At 36.6% G+C, this 18134-nt stretch overlaps 1 protein-coding gene and 1 long non-coding RNA gene across 2 annotated transcripts in view; both read right to left on the bottom strand.

Moving 5' to 3' along the window:
* LOC117153013 (basement membrane-specific heparan sulfate proteoglycan core protein-like) overlaps positions 1-18134 on the bottom strand; it is a 278634-nt gene that overhangs the window by 169495 nt on the left and 91005 nt on the right. The gene's annotated exons all lie outside the window — the stretch shown is intronic.
* Positions 14594-15199, bottom strand: LOC117153024. Its single transcript, XR_004463424.1, has 3 exons — positions 15162-15199; positions 14994-15044; positions 14594-14682 (listed from the first exon to the last, which is right to left on the bottom strand). It is a non-coding gene; the product is annotated as an uncharacterized LOC117153024 (long non-coding RNA).

The following is an 18134-nucleotide window of genomic DNA, read 5'->3' as shown; positions in this document are numbered from 1 at the left end:
GTCCAGTAGAGTGTTACCACAGTCCTCCAAACTGAGAAACTGGACAAACTCCTGACTCTCTGCTCTTCTCACTATTAATATTTTCCTTCAATTGTATCATTCAAACAGAGAAAGTCGTGTACTCACAGAATATCTTCAGCATCCAGAGCAAGTATCACATCGTCACATTTAGTACTGAGTCTGTCTCTGTGTTTCAGAGAACTCTGTTCTCTTTCAATCAGGAGAAAACTGTATCTGAAAAGAGACAACTGTGGAAAAAAACCTCACATACTATATGTCTGTATTTAGTTTGACCACAGAAAACTTGTGTGAAAACATGTTCACACTTCCTGCTCAGCAACTGTTTATATAAGCTGAAAAGAAGAGACAGAGAGAATATTAAAGAATTAAATAAAACAAACACAAAATCAAATAAAACACTTAATATTAATAATTTAAATGTATTATTGTTACATATTACATTTCATTTTTCAAACAGTGTAACATATATTTTACATTGTGTGTTTATTTGTGCATGTTATACTGCGTAGTGTTCACTGCCCTCACCCCCTTCATATTTCCTGTATTGTGGTGAATGTGATGTCTGTGTATGTTTGAAGAGCGTGTTTGTAAATAGATCTTGTGTGTGAATGTATCATACATATGTATATCAAAATATTTAATTCACTTGTTGCATTGTCTCTGTTTTATGTGAAATCCCGGATTTTATATTATATCTATTTAAACATGTATATTATTGTATATTATTCAATAACAAAAGCTGAATACAAATGTTCCTCACTCAGTTAATCACCATAGTACCAAATCAATTCAATTCAATTCAATTTTATTTGTATAGCGCCAATTTACAACAGAAGTTATCTCAAGGCACTTTACAGTGTAAGGTTTAAGACCTTACAGAAAATATTTATACAAAAAATTATAGAGAAAACCCAACAATCCCATTTCCCTTTAGAGGAAGAAACCTCCAGCAGAACCAGGCTCATAGTGGGCGGCCATCTGCCTCGACCGGTTGGGGTGAGTGGAAAGAGAAGAGAGAAAAGAACAGCAGGCAATAAAGACAACAACAAGCATCAAGAACATTGGGCAGATGAACTGGATTCTGGAGATGTACAGCTCCAGGCCGAGGATACCTGCAGAAAAGTACAGAGAGAGGGAGACAGAGAGGAGGAAACACAACTAAAAGAGAGAGAAGACACAAAGTAAATGACATAAAATGGTGGCATTTGCATTGATACAGGAGAAAGGAGAGAGGAGAGGATCTCAGTTTATCAATAGAGTTGCCCCAGCAGAATAACCTATATCAGCATAACTAAGAGATGGTTCAGAGTCACCTGATCCATCTCTAACTATAAGCTTTATAAAAAAGGAAAGTTTTAAGTCTAGTCTTAAATGTAGAGACGGTGTCTGCCTCCCGAACCTGAACTGGGAGCTGGTTCCACAGGAGAGGGGCTTGGTAGCTAAAGGCTCTGCCTCCCATTCTACATTTGGAAACTCTAGGAACCACAAGAAAACCTGCAGTCTGAGAACGGAGAGTTCTGCTTGGAAGATAAGGAACTATGAGGTCTTTAAGATAAGATGGAGCCTGATTATTAAGGGATTTATAAGTTAGGAGAAGAATTTTAAATTCAATTCTGGATTTAACAGGGAGCCAATGGAGAGAAGCTAATGTAGGAGAAATATGATCTCTCTTGCTAATTCCAGTCAGAACTCTGGCTGCAGCATTTTGGATTAACTGGAGGCTCTTTAATGAGTTATTGGGACATCCTATTAATAAGGAATTACAATAGTCAAGTCTGGAAGTAACAAATGCATGGACTAGTTTTTCAGCATCACTTTGGGACAGGATGCTCCTAATTTTAGCAATGTTTCTTAGGTGAAAAAAGGCAGTTCTAGAGATTTCTTTGATGTATGAAGTGAAGGAGATATCCTGATCAAAGATAACTCTGAGGTTTCTTACAGTATTACTTGAGGCCAGAACTAAGTCATCAATGGTGAGAATGTGTTTAGACATAGTGTCTCTGAGATTTTTAGGCCCAAACAGTATAACCTCTGTCTTGTCCGGATTTAGGAGAAGGAAATTGGAGGACATCCAGGTCTTTATGTCTTTTAAGCATTCCTGAAGTTTGACTAATTGATTAGTTTCTCCTGGTTTCATAGATAAATATAGCTGGGTATCATCTGCATAACAATGGAAATTGGAGTGTTTCCTAATAATATTGCCTAAAGGGGACATATATAAAGTGAAAAGAATCGGTCCAAGCACAGATCCCTGTGGAACTCCATAGCTGACTTTGCTGTGCATGGAAGACTCATCATTAACGTGTACAAACTGAAATCTATCCGATAGATACGATTTAAACCACCCTAGTGCTGTTCCTTTGATTCCAATGACATGTTCCAGTCTGTGTAATAAAATGTTGTGATCTATAGTGTCGAATGCAGCACTAAGATCTAACATGACGAGTATAGAGAGTAGACCATTGTCTGATGCTAGTAGAAGATCATTAGTGACCTTTACCAGTGCTGTTTCTGTACTATGATGTACTCTAAATCCTGACTGGAAATCTTCATACAAGTTATTGCTACGCAGGTGGTCGTACAATTGCTTAGAAACTATCTTCTCAAGGATTTTAGAGAGTAGGCTTTTTGAGTAGGGGCTTGACTACAGCAACCTTAAAAGCCTGTGGTACGTAGCCTATTTGTAAAGACAGATTGATCTGATCTAATATGGACGCGCTGATCAAAGGTAAGACATCCTTGAGGAGTCTAGTCGGGATGGGATCTAAGAGACATGTTGATGGTTTAGAGGAATTAATTACTGAAATTAATTCAGAATGATCTACGGGGAGGAAGCAGTCTAAGTACGAGCGTGGATCTAGAGTTGTTGTACAATCCATGCTATATGCAGGGATGATCTGATCATTTTTTTCTCTAATAGTTATGATTTTATTTTTAAAGAAATTCATGAAGTCATTGCTGCTGAGAGTTGAGGGAATACTAGGGTCAACCGAGCTATGACTCTTTGTCAGCCTGGCTACAGTGCTGAAAAGAAACCTAGGGTTGTTATTATTTGCCTCTATTAATGAGGAGTAATATGAAGTTCTAGCTTTACAGAGGGCTTTTTTATATATTATTAAACTATCTTTCCAGGCTAGGCAATATTCATGTAAATTGGTGGAACGCCACCTCCTTTCCAACTTACGTGATTTCTGCTTTAAGCTACGGATTTGTGAATTGTACCATGGAACTAACTTCCTCTGACTCACTAGTTTCTTTTTCAGAGGAGCAACAGTATCAAGTATTGTTCCAAGTGAAGCACCAGTACTATTAACAAGATAGTCCAATTGTGCTGGAGTAACATTGAAATAACTGCCTTCCTCTGTGTTGGTACATGGCTCTGAAATAAAAGATGGAATCAGTTCCTTAAATTTGTCAACAGCATTTTCACATAAACATCTACTGTAGAGAATCTTATCTGTAGGTTTAGTAAAGTCTGGTACTGTAAATTCAAATGTAATTAAGAAATGGTCAGATAAAAGAGGGTTTTGGGGAAAAACTATTAACTGATCAACTTCCACACCGTATGTCAGAATAAGATCAAGGGTGTGATTAAAACAGTGAGTGGGTTTATTTACATTTTGGGTAAAACCAATGGAGTCTAATAGTGAATTAAATGCAGTGTTGAGGCAGTTATCATCAACATCTACATGGATATTAAAGTCACCCACTATAATGACTTTATCTGCACTAAGAACTAAATCAGATAGATACTCTGAGAATTCAGTTAAAAACTCAGAGTAAGGGACAGGAGGACGGTACACAATAACAAACAGGACTGGTTTTTGATTTTTCCAGTTTGGATCAGAGAGGCTAAGAGTGAGGCTCTCAAATGAATTCAAACTATGTTTAGGTCTGGGGTTAATTAACAAACTTGAGTGGAAGATTGCTGCTACTCCTCCACCCCGACCTGTGCTTCTAGGAACATGATAATTAACATGACTTGAGGGGGTCGACTCATTCAGAGAGACATATTCATCCTGCTGCAGCCAGGTTTCAGTAAGACAGAATAAGTCTATTTGATGGTCAGTTATCAAATCATTTACTAACAGGGATTTAGACGAGAGAGATCTGATATTTAACAGTCCACATTTGATTGTTTTCTTGTTATTTTGTTCTAAGAGAGGAGTCGTCTTTATTTTTATTAGGTTTTTATGAATCACTCCTCTTGTGTTAGTTTTAGATATAAATAATTTAGGTACTCGGGGAGCAGACACTGTCTCTATAAGGTTATGGTAGTTTTTGGGGGGTGACGGCTGTAAGGAAGCTGCAGAGAGGTGTGTAAGACTGCGTCTCTGCGTCCTGGGCTCCACTCTGACATGTCAGGGTTCAGGTCGTCTAATAAACTCTGTCATATTCCTAGAGAGGTGAGACGAACCATCTAAAGTGGGATGGATGCCGTCTCTTCTAATCAGACCAGGTTTTCTCCAAAACGTTTTCCAATTGTCTATGTAGCAGAAACATGTCGTCACTGGTCAGATTGGGAAGGGGCCCAGAGAAAACTACGGAGTCCGACATCGTTTTAGCAAAGTTACACACCGATTCAACATTAATTTTAGTGACTTCCGATTGGCGTAATCGGGCGTCATTAACTCCTGTGTGAATTATTATCTTACTATATTTACGTTTATCCTTACACAGGAGTTTTAAATAGGACTCGACGTCGCCCGCTCTGGCCCCAGGAATACACTTAACTATGGCCGCTGGAGTCTAACTTCACGTTTCTGACTATGGAGCTGCCAATAACCAGAGTGGGTTTCTCAGCAGGTGTGTTGCTGAGTGGGGAAAACCGGTTGGAAACGTGAACCTGGTCGTGGTGAACCTTGGGCGAGTGTCTAGGGTTATGCTTCCTACGAACCGTCACCCAGCCGGCCTGACTTCCCGGCTGCTCGGGAACTGCCGGGGGACAGCTAACAGGAGCTAAGCTAACAGGAGCTAAGCTAACAGGACCTATGCTAACAGGAGCTAAGCTAACAGGACCTATGCTAACAGGACCTATGCTAACAGGAGCTAAGCTAACAGGAGCTAAGCTAACAGGACCTATGCTAACAGGAGCTAAGCTAACAGGACCTATGCTAACAGGACCTATGCTAACAGGAGCTAAGCTAACAGGACCTATGCTAACAGGAGCTAAGCTAACAGGACCTATGCTAACAGGACCTATGCTAACAGGACCTATGCTAACAGGAGCTAAGCTAACAGGAGCTATGCTAGCTGGCTCCACACCGGCTACCGGGACCTGGCTAGCTGGCTTGTTTTCCACGGTGCGGAGCCGAGTCTCCAAATCAGTCAGCCTCGCCTCCAAAGCTGCAAATGAACTACATTTATTACAAATTCCCTTCTCACTAAAGGAGGCAGATGAAAAACTAAACATATGACACACCGAGCAAGAGAGAGCAGGAGAAGAAGAAGAGGGAGAAGAAGAAGAGGGAGAAGCAGCCATGGCTAACAGAGTTAAGCTAGCAGACCTCACAACACAAGAAAACAAGAGTATTAAGTCTTATGAATGGTCCTTAAGCAACACAGGTGTATGTTATAACTCTTACGCCAGTAGTGCTTTTCACTAACACTATAATTTAGCTCAAAGTTTGTTAAATTTAGCGAAACAAACAGAGCAACTGAAAAGCGAGTCAGCGTCGACAACAGGAAGAGATACGATACGCCTACCGTAGGAGGAGCAGCCAATCGTGTCCTCACATACACTTTGCTGCACCTGTAGTAAAATCTGGTTCATCAGGATTCAGAACAACCTGGAAACTAAGCAGACGTTCTGTTATTAGTAGACATCATAATCTGAAACATGAGTAAATACTCTGGTTCACTAGTTGACACTAGTCCTAAAATAAACATTAGATTTAGAATAAATTTCACTTTATTACAAAACTAATGTGAAGAAATATATAATAAAATCATTTATTCATTAAAATGACTCCCAGTTGTTAGTGATCTGTGCAGCAAAGTCATGTGGTAGTGAAGGCAGGAAAACAGAGCAAAGGTTTGCAGAGGGGGGAGGTGAGTGTGACTGAGAGAGGGAGGTGAAAGAAAGAATCTTGTAACATCTGCTGGTAGAGAGGATATGACTGAACTGACATTTATACAACATGGAGGCATTTGTGTGTTTGTATTTACTAAGACATTTGGACCTGTTTCTAGTTTCTTCATTCATTTGTTTTAATTCATTTGTGATTGTGCAGAAAACCACAAAATGAAAGTGAGTCACTGCATCTCCATCTGAGTACTGCTGTCAGCTGCTGTCTCCTCCCTACCTCCCCCCCACCTCCTCTAAATCTGAACCAGGTTGATGTTTTTGTAGCAAACTTGAATAACGACACAGTGTGATTTATTTCTTGTCCGCTTTCCACCAAAATGCACAGACATAGTGATACATTGTTAAGACGCCTCTGTCTTGCATCTTGTCTCAGTGCTACATCACAATATGTGAGCGCTCTACACTCTTCACAGAGGTGCTCATTAGAGGGTACAGTATTATAATGTAGCACCTTCTTGATATTTCTCTAAAAGTACTTTTTGTGTGTGCAAGAAAGTGGATGTCATATATATGTAAATAAAACACACCACAAAGAAACAACACACAAAATATGTCTTTGACTGTAGTCAGAATCAGAATCAGAATCAGAATTAGTCATGATTGTATTACAATGAAAGAAAATCAAAAGATATAGGGGGTGCCTTGTTTAATTCACTATCCTCACATTTTCATCCACTTTTGTAGTAGTTTCTCTCCCAGAAAGAAACAGTGATGTTAACTGTTGGAGATAAATGTAGATGTATAAAAAATTTACGTGTTCTTTTAGACCTGGTTCTGCTGTTAAATTTGATGTGAAGCTTCACAATATTATTTTGTGCTTAGTTCCTTGTTTCACATTGTGTGAAAAATCTCACCCAAGTCCCCCAATTTGGGGACGTTGAGACAGAGAGACAGCTGTGCCTTTTGCGTCTCTATTAATCAGGGGTCTCAAACTCAATTTACCTGGGGGCCGCAGGAAGCAGAGTCTGGGTGAAGCTGGGCCGCATCAGATTTTCCACAAGAAAAGTTTTGTTTAAAAAAAATCCAATCTTCTCAAATCTCTCTCTCTTTTTTTTAAATACAAAATAAATAAAAACAGTTTGAGACCCCTGCTATAAAGAGTCTCAAAAAAAGCAGGTGTGTCAGGAGGCTTCAACTGTCATAAGAGACCGAAAACTATAACACAAACAACTTTTTGTATGAAGAGAATCTAACAGAAACAATTCTGACAGTTTACTGCGGAAACAAGACTTTATTGATTTACAAAAGCATTAAACCAAGGTTTTAAAAATACACAAAATCCAATCCTGGTCAAAAGAATATTTAAACAGTATCTAATAATAGTTTTTCAAAACAGAGAAAAAGCCTGTATCTATTTATCATGGTCACAATATAATGAAAAAACGGAAAAAATAAACGTTTTGTACCAAATACCGTTATAAGCACGTTTAAACAGCACAGTTACTGAATTTAAAGTTCTGAACACAGATATATTTTTTATTTTGAAGTTGTCATCCATTGCAGTGGTTTGTTGACATAGATTTCTTTATTCATCTGGAGAAAAAACAGAAGTTAAAGAAATGAGAGTAATTGAAGATTCAAACTGATTTTTATTGATATACCTCCACTTACAACCAAATTCAGTCTGTTGAAAATAAATCATTACAGATAAATCCCAAAATAATCGTCATATAATTACTAGATTATTACCAAAAGATGATCCTGGTTTGACTTCAGAATAAACATTTTCACATTCTGCTGAAAGAATTGATTCTCCTGTAAATAAAGTTCAAAATAAATGATTATAAATCGTTTGACACTTGAAGCTCAGTTTACAATGGTAATACAATTAATTCTATTGTTTTAACCACCAGCATTTAAACAATAGAGCAATAACATTCAATTCATAAAACATCATGTAAAATAAAAAAATTGTAAATTGTAATTAATTCATCTCAAATATAGATTTGAAACTTAATAATGATCAGTAAAAAAAGTTCAGAAAAGTTATTTCTAATTAATGTATACACCCGTACTGTACCATTTTCAGTGTCTTCAGAGCCTTTGATGGATTCATAAAACAAAGTTTCATCTAATAAAAAGTGATCAAATAAAAAAAGTTAGCCTGAAATATATCAATCCATGCATATGAATTTTACAGTTTTCTACATAAGAAAACCTGAGATTTAAATATTAGATATTATATTAGAATATTAGGATATTTTATAATATTAGACTATTAATATTAAATCATAAAATGAATCAGGATTAATACTGACCATGGAGAAGAGAAGCATATGTTTTGGGTTGTGTTTCGTCCTGGTTGGTCACGTGACATGTAGCAGAGCTCTGATTGGTTCTCTGAGACCTGGTGGACGCCAACACATGAGAAATAGATTAGACTGAATGAGGAACATGTAATGTACTGTTGTTCTGTTCACAATGAGAGAGAAGAGAGTTGTACCAACCTGATGAAGCAGCAACCTGTGATGAAGACATTTGACGTTATTTAAAATATTCGACTACATTTTATACAATTTCATTGTAGTAAATATATAAGAATATAATTCTCTGATCAACAATTGTGACTCTCATCAAATATAAGAAGTAAAACATTTCACCTTTTGACTTTCTGCAGCAACAAAGTAGCAGCAAGAGAAAAATCAGCAAAATGCCACAAACCAACCCAACGACCAGTGACACAGGAAATGAAGAGTTTTCAGTCGTAGACGTCACTGTAATAAATAACAAGTATTATTACTGTGCAACCAGAGTGTTTTACAACAACAGAAAGTCAAAGTCACATCAAGTCTTAGTTTTAAATACAAGACTTTCTTCCAGGACAAAGACGATAAATGAAACGACATTTAGCAACAACCTACACTGTATTTCAACTCACTCACTGCTACATGTGCATGAATATTTAGACATAGAACAGAGTAAATCAACATAAAATACAACTCTAAACTTATTTTAATATGAATTTCTACAAATGAACTCTGTTTACTGTTTGTGTTTTTCTGTTTTGGAAAAAACACACTGAAAGAATAGGATCATAACTACTATCAGTTCTGTTGGTAAAACATTGATGACTCACCTGATACAGTTAAAGAGACAATATTACTTTTTTTTATTTGATTTGAGCTCCTGTGGAAACCAAAACAGTGGTATCGACCACTGTAATTTGTAGATAGAGGTTTTAATGTGAAGCGTTTATGTGAATTGTACTGAACAAACTCTCGACCGTCTTTATTCCATCTGTATTTCCAGTCAGTGTCGTTTCCTTCCTTCATGTCACATATGAAGGTCACAGACTCTCCAGTAAAAAAACTGAACCAGTTGGGCTCAAGGGTCAAAACAGCATCTAAAACCAATAGAAACAAAAAATAACTACAAAATTATGAATATAAAGTTTTACAGTACAAACTATTTTACTCACAGAGAGAGATTAATCATAATTAATTAAATAAGAAGAAGAGAAGTGAACATTGACCTTGAGCATGTCCAGAGGAGAAGATTGTGTTCAGCACTGAAATAAAGACTGAAACTTAACACATCAAGAGGAAAACACAGCAAATAACTGGACTTTCATTAATGACTAAATGTAACAAATGATCAGTGGTAAAAATCACATCAAACTGTATCTGATGATTTAACACAGTCGTCCTCTAAAGATCCTTCCTACAAAACAACCAAGCTGATAACAAGTGTGCTCTGTTCAAAGTGAACAAACCTCTGATCCTCTGTTCTCCTCACTACAACATTTTCTCTCATTTGTTCCATCAATCAGTGATTTACTCACAGAAAAACTGCAGCACACAGAGAAAAGTGTGTCCCATCCTCACATCCAACACTGACTCTGGGAGAAATTCTTTAAACTGCAGCAAATGAAGAGAAACTCTGTGAAAACACAAGTTACTGTATCTCCTGTCCTCATGGACTATGGTTCTGCATTATTAGCTTATTTACTGGTACATTTGCGGACTTATATACAGCAAATAGTCATATTTGATATAATCCTTAAGGTTGAACTCATTGTTTGAATAAATATTGACAATATCTGTTGATTTTATGAACAATAAAAATGGTATTTAGACTGAAATCACAGCACAGCAAGAATGGAAATGAAAACAGTTTATCTATGAAGTAAATGTGAGAAACATGAGTGAAGAATTGTTTGTAGAGTGTTTGGGTAACAGCATGAAAAACAGGAGACTTGTAAAGTCTTAGTACTAGAAATACAGAAAATGCTGATGAACTGGTTTTCTGGAGTTTCCATGTATTTTAACAGCAGAGATAGAGATGACTTCTTGAGCTACATTTCAAACACAACAACAACTGTTTCAATGAATGGTTTAACTATTCATTGTTAAAACATCAACTACAGTTTTCACTTTGTTGTGTTGAAGTCAGAAACTAACAGGAACAAACATTTCCCGTTCAATGTATTTACTCTTCCCACGTTCTATGACTAAATAAAACTTTACAGTAAAAAAAAGATAAATATTAACTTATGATTTTTTCTACAATAAAAACCTTTAACATTTTAAACCAGATTTATAAAAATAGCCCATTTTACAGGTTTGATCTTAGAAACTCTCTTAACTTACACCTACAGCTGCTTTATTCAACAAAAACTAATTAGTCAATTTTAATATATAAAGTGGCGATGAAGACTGTAGTGATTCATTTATTGGATTGAATGTTTCACTGATCATATTATAATATACTTCAATTATACTATAAATGTAGGCATTGAGAAGATTAGACGTGATAAACAATTCAAAAACCTTATTTCTGAGAGTTTCATTAGCAAACTCATGAACATCCTTCATTTTTATTTTCTAGAAACTGACCCTTTAGCAATGAAATAGAAAAAAACAAAAATATTTTTAGTACTTGTTATGCAAATTGTCCAAATTCAGAATAAGATTCTATTAATGTGATATAATACATCCATCTAGAAACATCACTAATGTTGCAGCTGGTAAAGATAAGTGAGTCCAAGAGATGAGCTAATCTTAACCACTTTGGTCGATGTAGGAGTAACATGAAATAAATAGAATTATAAATGCGATTTATATTTAAGTACAAGTATCCCAATATTGTACCTGTGTCCAGTACTTGAGTAACTGTACTTTATGTACTTTCCACCACAGGTGTTCCCTGCTGAGTCATCAGAAATGATCAAACTGACAAAAAGAAAAACTAATCTAAACTGTTCTAGAGAAAGCTCATCTGGATTTTCAGCTACAATTTCTTGTCTCATAAATAACATGACACATTTCTCTGGTGGTAAAACACTTTAAACAAACTTTCAAATGAATGGAATGACTTAATATAGGAGATTTGAAATCTCCTCATAATCTCTCTACTTATACACAAGTTTCAAATCTCATAGTTGACATATCTACATGATGGTAGCTCAGCCTGAATACACTGATTGTGAATATATGTACATGTAGAAAACTAAGCAGTCCAGTAGAGTGTTACCACAGTCCTCCAAACTGAGAAACTGGACAAACTCCTGACTCTCAGTTCTTCTCATTATTAATATTTTCCTCCAATTGTATTATTCAAACAGAGAAAGTTGTGTACTCACAGAATATCTTCAACATCCAGAGCAAGTATCACATCGTCACATTTAGTGCTGAGTCTGTCTCTGTGTTTCTGAGAACTCTGTTCACTTTGAATGAGGAGAAAACTGAAGCATCTAAAAAGAGACAACTGTGTAAAAAAGACCTCACATACTATATGTCTGTATTTAGTTTGACCACAGAAAACTTGTGTGAAAACGTGTTCACACTTCCTGTTCAGTTACTGTTAATATGAACTGTGTTTGAAAAGATAAGACAGAAATAAAACAAACACAAAATCAAATAAAACACTTAATATTAATTATTTAAATCTATTATTGTTACATATTACATTTCATTTTTCAAACAGTGTAACATATATTTTACATTGTGTGTTTATTTGTGCATGTTATACTGCGTAGTGTTCACTGCCCTCACCCCCTTCATATTTCCTGTATTGTGGTGAATGTGATGTCTTTGTCTGTTTGAAGAGCGTGTTTGTAAATAGATCATGTGTGTGAATGTATCATACTTAAGCATATCAAAATATTTAATTCAGTTGTTGCATTGTCTCTGTTTTATGTGAAATCCCTGATTTTATATTATATCTATTTAAACATGTTGTATATTATTCAATAACCAAAGCTGAATACAAATGTTCCTCACTCAGTTAATCACCATAGTACCACTTACATACAGTTTGCTGCACCTGTAGTAAAATGTGGTTTATTAGGATTCAGAACAACCTGGAAACTAAGCAGACGTTCTGTTATTAGTAGACATCATGATCTGAAACATGAGTAAATACTTTGATTCACTAGTTGACACTAGTCCTAAAATAAACATTACATTTAGAAAAAACTTCACTTTATTACAAATCTAATGCTAAGAAATATATAATAAAATCATTTACTGATTAAAATGACTCCCAGGTGTTAGTGATCTGTGCTGCAAAGTCATGTAGTAGTGAAGGCAGGAAAACAGAGCAAAGGTTTGCAGAGGGGGGAGGTGAGGTGAGTGTGACTGAGAGAGGGAGGTGAAAGAAAGAATCGTAACATCTGCTGGTAGAGAGGATATGACTGAACTGACATTTATACAACATGGATGCAGTTGTGTGTTTGTATTTACTAAGACATTTAGACCTGTTTCTAGTTTCTTCATTCATTTGTTTTAATTCATTTGTGATTGTGCAGAAAACCACAAAATGAAAGTGAGTCACTGCATCTCCATCTGAGCACTGCTGTCAGCTGCTGTCTCCTCCCTACCTCACCCCCACCTCCTCTAAATCTGAACCAGGTTGATGTTTTTGTAGCAAACTTGAATAACGACACAGTGTGATTTATTTCTTGTCCGCTTTCCACCAAAATGCACAGACATAGTGATACATTGTTAAGACGCCTCTGTCTTGCATCTTGTCTCAGTGCTACATCACAATATGTGAGCGCTCTACACTCTTCACAGAGGTGCTCACTAGAGGGTACAGTATTATAATGTAGCACCTTCTTGATATTTCTCTAAAAGTACTTTTTGTGTGTGCAAGAAAGTGGATGTCATATATATGTAAATAAAACACACCACAAAGAAACAACACACAAAATATGTCTTTGACTGTAGTCAGAATCAGAATCAGAATCAGAATTAGTCATGATTGTATTACAATGAAAGAAAATCAAAAGATATAGGGGGTGCCTTGTTTAATTCACTATCCTCACATTTTCATCCACTTTTGTAGTAGTTTCTCTCCCAGAGAGAAACACTGATGTTAACTGTTGGAGATAAATGTAGATGTGTAAAAAGTTTACGTGTTCTTTTAGACCTGGTTCTGCTGTTAAATTTGATGTGAAGCTTCACAATATTATTTTGTGCTTAGTTCCTTGTTTCACACTGTGTGAAAAATCCCACCCAAGTCCCCCAATTTGGGGACGTTGAGACAGAGAGACAGCTGTGCCTTTTGCGTCTCTATAAAGCAGGGGTCTCAAATTCAATTTACCTGGGGGCCGCAGGAAGCAGAGTCTGGGTGAAGCTGGGCCGCATCAGATTTTCCACAAGACGTTTTGTTAAAAAAAATCCAATCTTCTCAAATCTCTCTCTCTTTTTTTTAAATACAAAATAAATAAAAACATAAAATTTTTTAAAGAAAATAAATCAGTAATAAATAAATTAAATAATAATAAAAATAATAATAATTAGATTCCTCTAGTCAGCGACTATATGGGGTTTCTTCAGTCTACTACATCTGCTGTATTCAGATTTAGATGTCTGTATTAACAGTTCTTTAACCTTTAACCCTAACCCCAACCCAGGCCCTAACCACTAACCCAAAGAAAAAAGATCCCTCCCCCTAATCCTAACCCTAACCCTGTAAAGTGTCAAACATCAACCTCGAGGGGCTGCACTAACATAAAACTTTAATATTAAGACGGGGGCCGCAATTGGCCCGTGGGCCACGAGTTTGAGACCCCTGCTATAAAGAGTCTCAAAGAAAGCAGGTGTGTCAGGAGGCTTCATCTGTCATAAGAGACCGAAAACTATAACACAAACAACTTTTTGAATGAAGAGAATCTAACAGAAAGAATACTGACAGTTTACTGCGGAAACAAGAGTTTATTAATTTACAAAAGCATTAAACCAAGGTTTTAAAAATACACAAAATTCAATCCTGGTCAACAGAATATTCAAAGTATCTATTAATAATTTTTCAAAACAGAGAAAAAGCCTGTATCTATTTATCATGGTCACAATATAATGGAAAAAAAACCTTTTTGTACCAAATATCGTTATTAGATGTTTAAACAGCACAGTTACTGAATTTAAAAGTTCTGGACACAGATGTATTTTTTATTTTGAAGTTGTCATCCATTGCAGTGGTTTGTTGACATAGATTTCTTTATTCATCTGGAGAAAAAACAGAAGTTAAAGAAATGTAGAGTCATATAATTACTAGATTATTACCAAGAGATAATCCTGGTTTGACTTCAGAATAAACATTTTCATATTCTGCTGAAAGAATTAATTCTCCTGTAAATAAAGTTCAAAATAAATGAGTATAAATCGTTTGACAGTCGAAGCTCAGTTTACACTGGTAATACAATGATTTCTGTTGTTTTAACCACCAGCATTTAGGCAATAGAGCAATAACATTCAATTCATAAAACATCATAAAATAAAATAAAAAAATACTGAATAAAAGATTTATTTGATAATCATAATAGTAAAAAAATCAGTATATGTAATTAATTCATCTCAAATATAGATTTGAAACTTAATAATGATCAGTAAAAAAAGTTCAGAAAAGTTTTTTCTAATTAATGTATACACAGGTACTGTACCATTTTCAGTGTCTTCAGAGCCTTTGATTGATTCATAAAACAAAGTTTCATCTACAAAAAAGTGATCAAATAAAAAAAGTTAGCCTGAAACATATCAATCCATTGATATGAACTTTACAGTTTTTTACATAAGAAAACCTGAGATTTAAATATTAGATTAATACTGACCATGGAGAAGAGAAGCATATGTTTTGGGTTGTGTTTCGTCCTGGTTGGTCAAGTGACCTGTAGCAGAGCTCTGATTGGTTCCCTGAAACTTGGTTGACCCCAACACATGAGAAATAGATTAGACTGAATGAGGAACATGTAATGTACTGTTGTTCTGTTCATAATGAGAGAGGAGAGAGTTGTACCAACCTGATGAAGCAGCAACCTGGGATGAAGACATCTGACGTTATTTAAAATATTCGACTACATTTTTCAATTCCGTTGTTGCTACAGTAAATGTATCAGAATATAATTCTCTGATTAACAATTTTGACAGTCATCAAATATAAAAAGTAAAACATTTCACCTTTTGACTTTCTGCAACAACAAAGCAGCAGCAGAAAAATCAGTAAAATGCAACAAACCAACCCAACGACCAGTGACACAGGAAATGAAGAGTTTTCAGTCGTAGACGTCACTGTAATAAATAACAAGTGTTATTTCTGTGCAACCAGAGTGTTTTACAACAACAGAAAGTCAAAGTCACATCAAGTCTTAGTATCAAATACAAGACTTTCATCCAGGACAAAGAGGATAAATGAAAAGATATTTAGCAACAACCTACACTGATTTCAACTCATAAAAAAATGACCATAAAATACAACTCTAAACTTATTTCAATATGAATTTCTACAAAGTAACTCCGTTTTCTGTTTGTGTTTTTCTGTTTCATTATGAACACTTTAATGTATTAAACCATTTCTACTTCAAGATACATATGGGTGTTAAAGCTGGAGGACTTGTTGTATTGTAAACACTAATAATTTTAAATCAACTGGAGCTGGTTGTTTCCGATTCATATTCCCACTGAGTATTTCCTCCCTTAATCTCACATCTGACAGTGATGATCTCTCCATGGTAGATCTCAGACCAGTTGGGATTCAGAGTCACATTCACCCTGTTTGAGACTGTTACTGTTCAACAATTTACAAGAACAACAAAGATGTTAAATTGTATTCAGACAGATTTCTATTCTACATTGTGAGTTTCAAATCTTCTTGTCAAACTCACCCAGTGTGTTAATTCTAACTGACTGGCTGTACTGGGAGTAGTAAACTGGTTCTCCTCTTCCTCCTCTGCACCAGTACTGTCCTTCCTGTGAGACACTGATTTGTCCATTTGACTTGAAAACATCATCATGTCTGATCAGGAGTTCAGAGGATTGATCTCCTCTGTACCAGTAATATTTCCAACCAGATGATGGATTCACAGAGCAGCTCAGAGTCACACTGCCCCCTACTGGAATGTCTCTGTCATCAGCACTGAGCTGTGGCTTTGGTTTCTCTCCTTGAATAAATATAGAAAATATTTACTTACTGTTCCTGTGAATTAGTAAAAACCTAAGTAACTTGATAAAAACAAATGCAACACATCTCATTCTACGATCTCTGCTAATTTTTTCATGACCAGTCAGTCACCAAACTGATCCAAACCTAAATAAACAACAACCCAAAAGGGAAACTTTACTTCAAGCTCCCAAATAGATTCAGATTTAAACCAAGATAGATTGATACATTTCTATTCGTCAACTGATTTTCTGGTTTACCTGTAGCCTTTACAGCACATTTTAGAATAAGGGAACACAACAAGTAAGTGAAGAGTTCAATGTGGTGTTATAAATTATTTACAATTCTTCTTCTCTTTCGGCTTTTCCTATCAGTGGTCGCCACAGCGAGATCCTTCTCCACCTAACTCTATCATGGGCATCTTCTACCCTAACACTAGCCAACCTCATGTCCTCTGTTAAGACATCCATATATCTCCTCTTTGGTCGTCCTCTTGTCCTCCTGCCTGGCAGCTCCATCTCCAACATCCTTCTACCAATATACTCACTATCCCTCCTCTGAACATGTCCGAACCATCTCAGTCTGGCCTCTCTGACTTTGTCGCTAACACAGGCAACGTGAGCCGTCCCTCTGATGTACTCGTTCCTTATTCTGTCTAACCTGGTCACTCCTAAGGAGAACCTCAACATCTTCATCTCTGCTACCTCCATCTCAGCCTCTTGTCTCTGTCTCACTGCTACCGTCTCTAACCCATAGAGCAGAGCTGGTCTCACCACCGTCATACTTCTCTCATACATGTCCTGAACTACTCTGACGTACTTCTCTGCCACTCCCGACGACCTCATACAGTACCACAGCTCCTCCCTCGGCACCCTGTCATACGCCTTCTCTAAATCTACAAAGACACAATGCAGCTCCTTCTGACCATCTCTGTACTTTTCCATCAACATTCTCAAAGCAAAAATGGCGTCAGTGGTGCTCTTACGGGGCATGAAACCATACTGCTGCTCACAAATCTCCACCTTCTTCCTAAGCCTGGTTTCCACTACTCTTTCCCACAGCTTCATTGTGTGGCTCATCAACTTTATTCCTCTGTAGTTGCTGCAGTTCTGCATGTCACCCTTGTTCGTAAAGATCGGAACCAGAACACTTCTCCTCCATTCCTCAGGCATCTTCTCACTCTCTAGAATCCTATTGAACAAACTGGTTAAAAACTCCACTGCTGTCTCTCCTAAGCACTTTCACACCTCCACAGGTACGTCATCAGGACCAACAGCCTTTCCACTCTTCATCCTTTTCAGAGCCTTCCTAACCTCATCCTTTCCAATCTCTGCTATTTCCTGCTCCATAACATCCACATCCTCCTCCCTATTTTCCCTGTCATTTTCCTCGTTCATCAGATCCTCAAAATACTCCTTCCATCTTTTCTGCACACTCTCCTGGGTTGTTAGTACCTTTCCATCTCTGTCCTTAATCACCCTTACCTGTTGCACATCCTTCCCATCTCTATCTCTCTGTCTGGCTAGCCTGTACAAGTCCTTCTCTCCTTCCTTTGTGTCTAACCTGTCGTACAGCTCATCGTAAGCTATCTGTTATCCCTCTTCACTCTACGCTGCACTTCCTTGTACTCCTGTCTACTTTCCTCAGT

Source organism: Anabas testudineus, chromosome 18 (assembly GCF_900324465.2).
Source record: "Anabas testudineus chromosome 18, fAnaTes1.2, whole genome shotgun sequence".
NCBI lineage: Eukaryota > Metazoa > Chordata > Actinopteri > Anabantiformes > Anabantidae > Anabas > Anabas testudineus.
The sequence above is the reverse complement of the archived record's forward strand: the minus strand, read 5'-3'. Positions and strand labels throughout refer to the sequence as shown.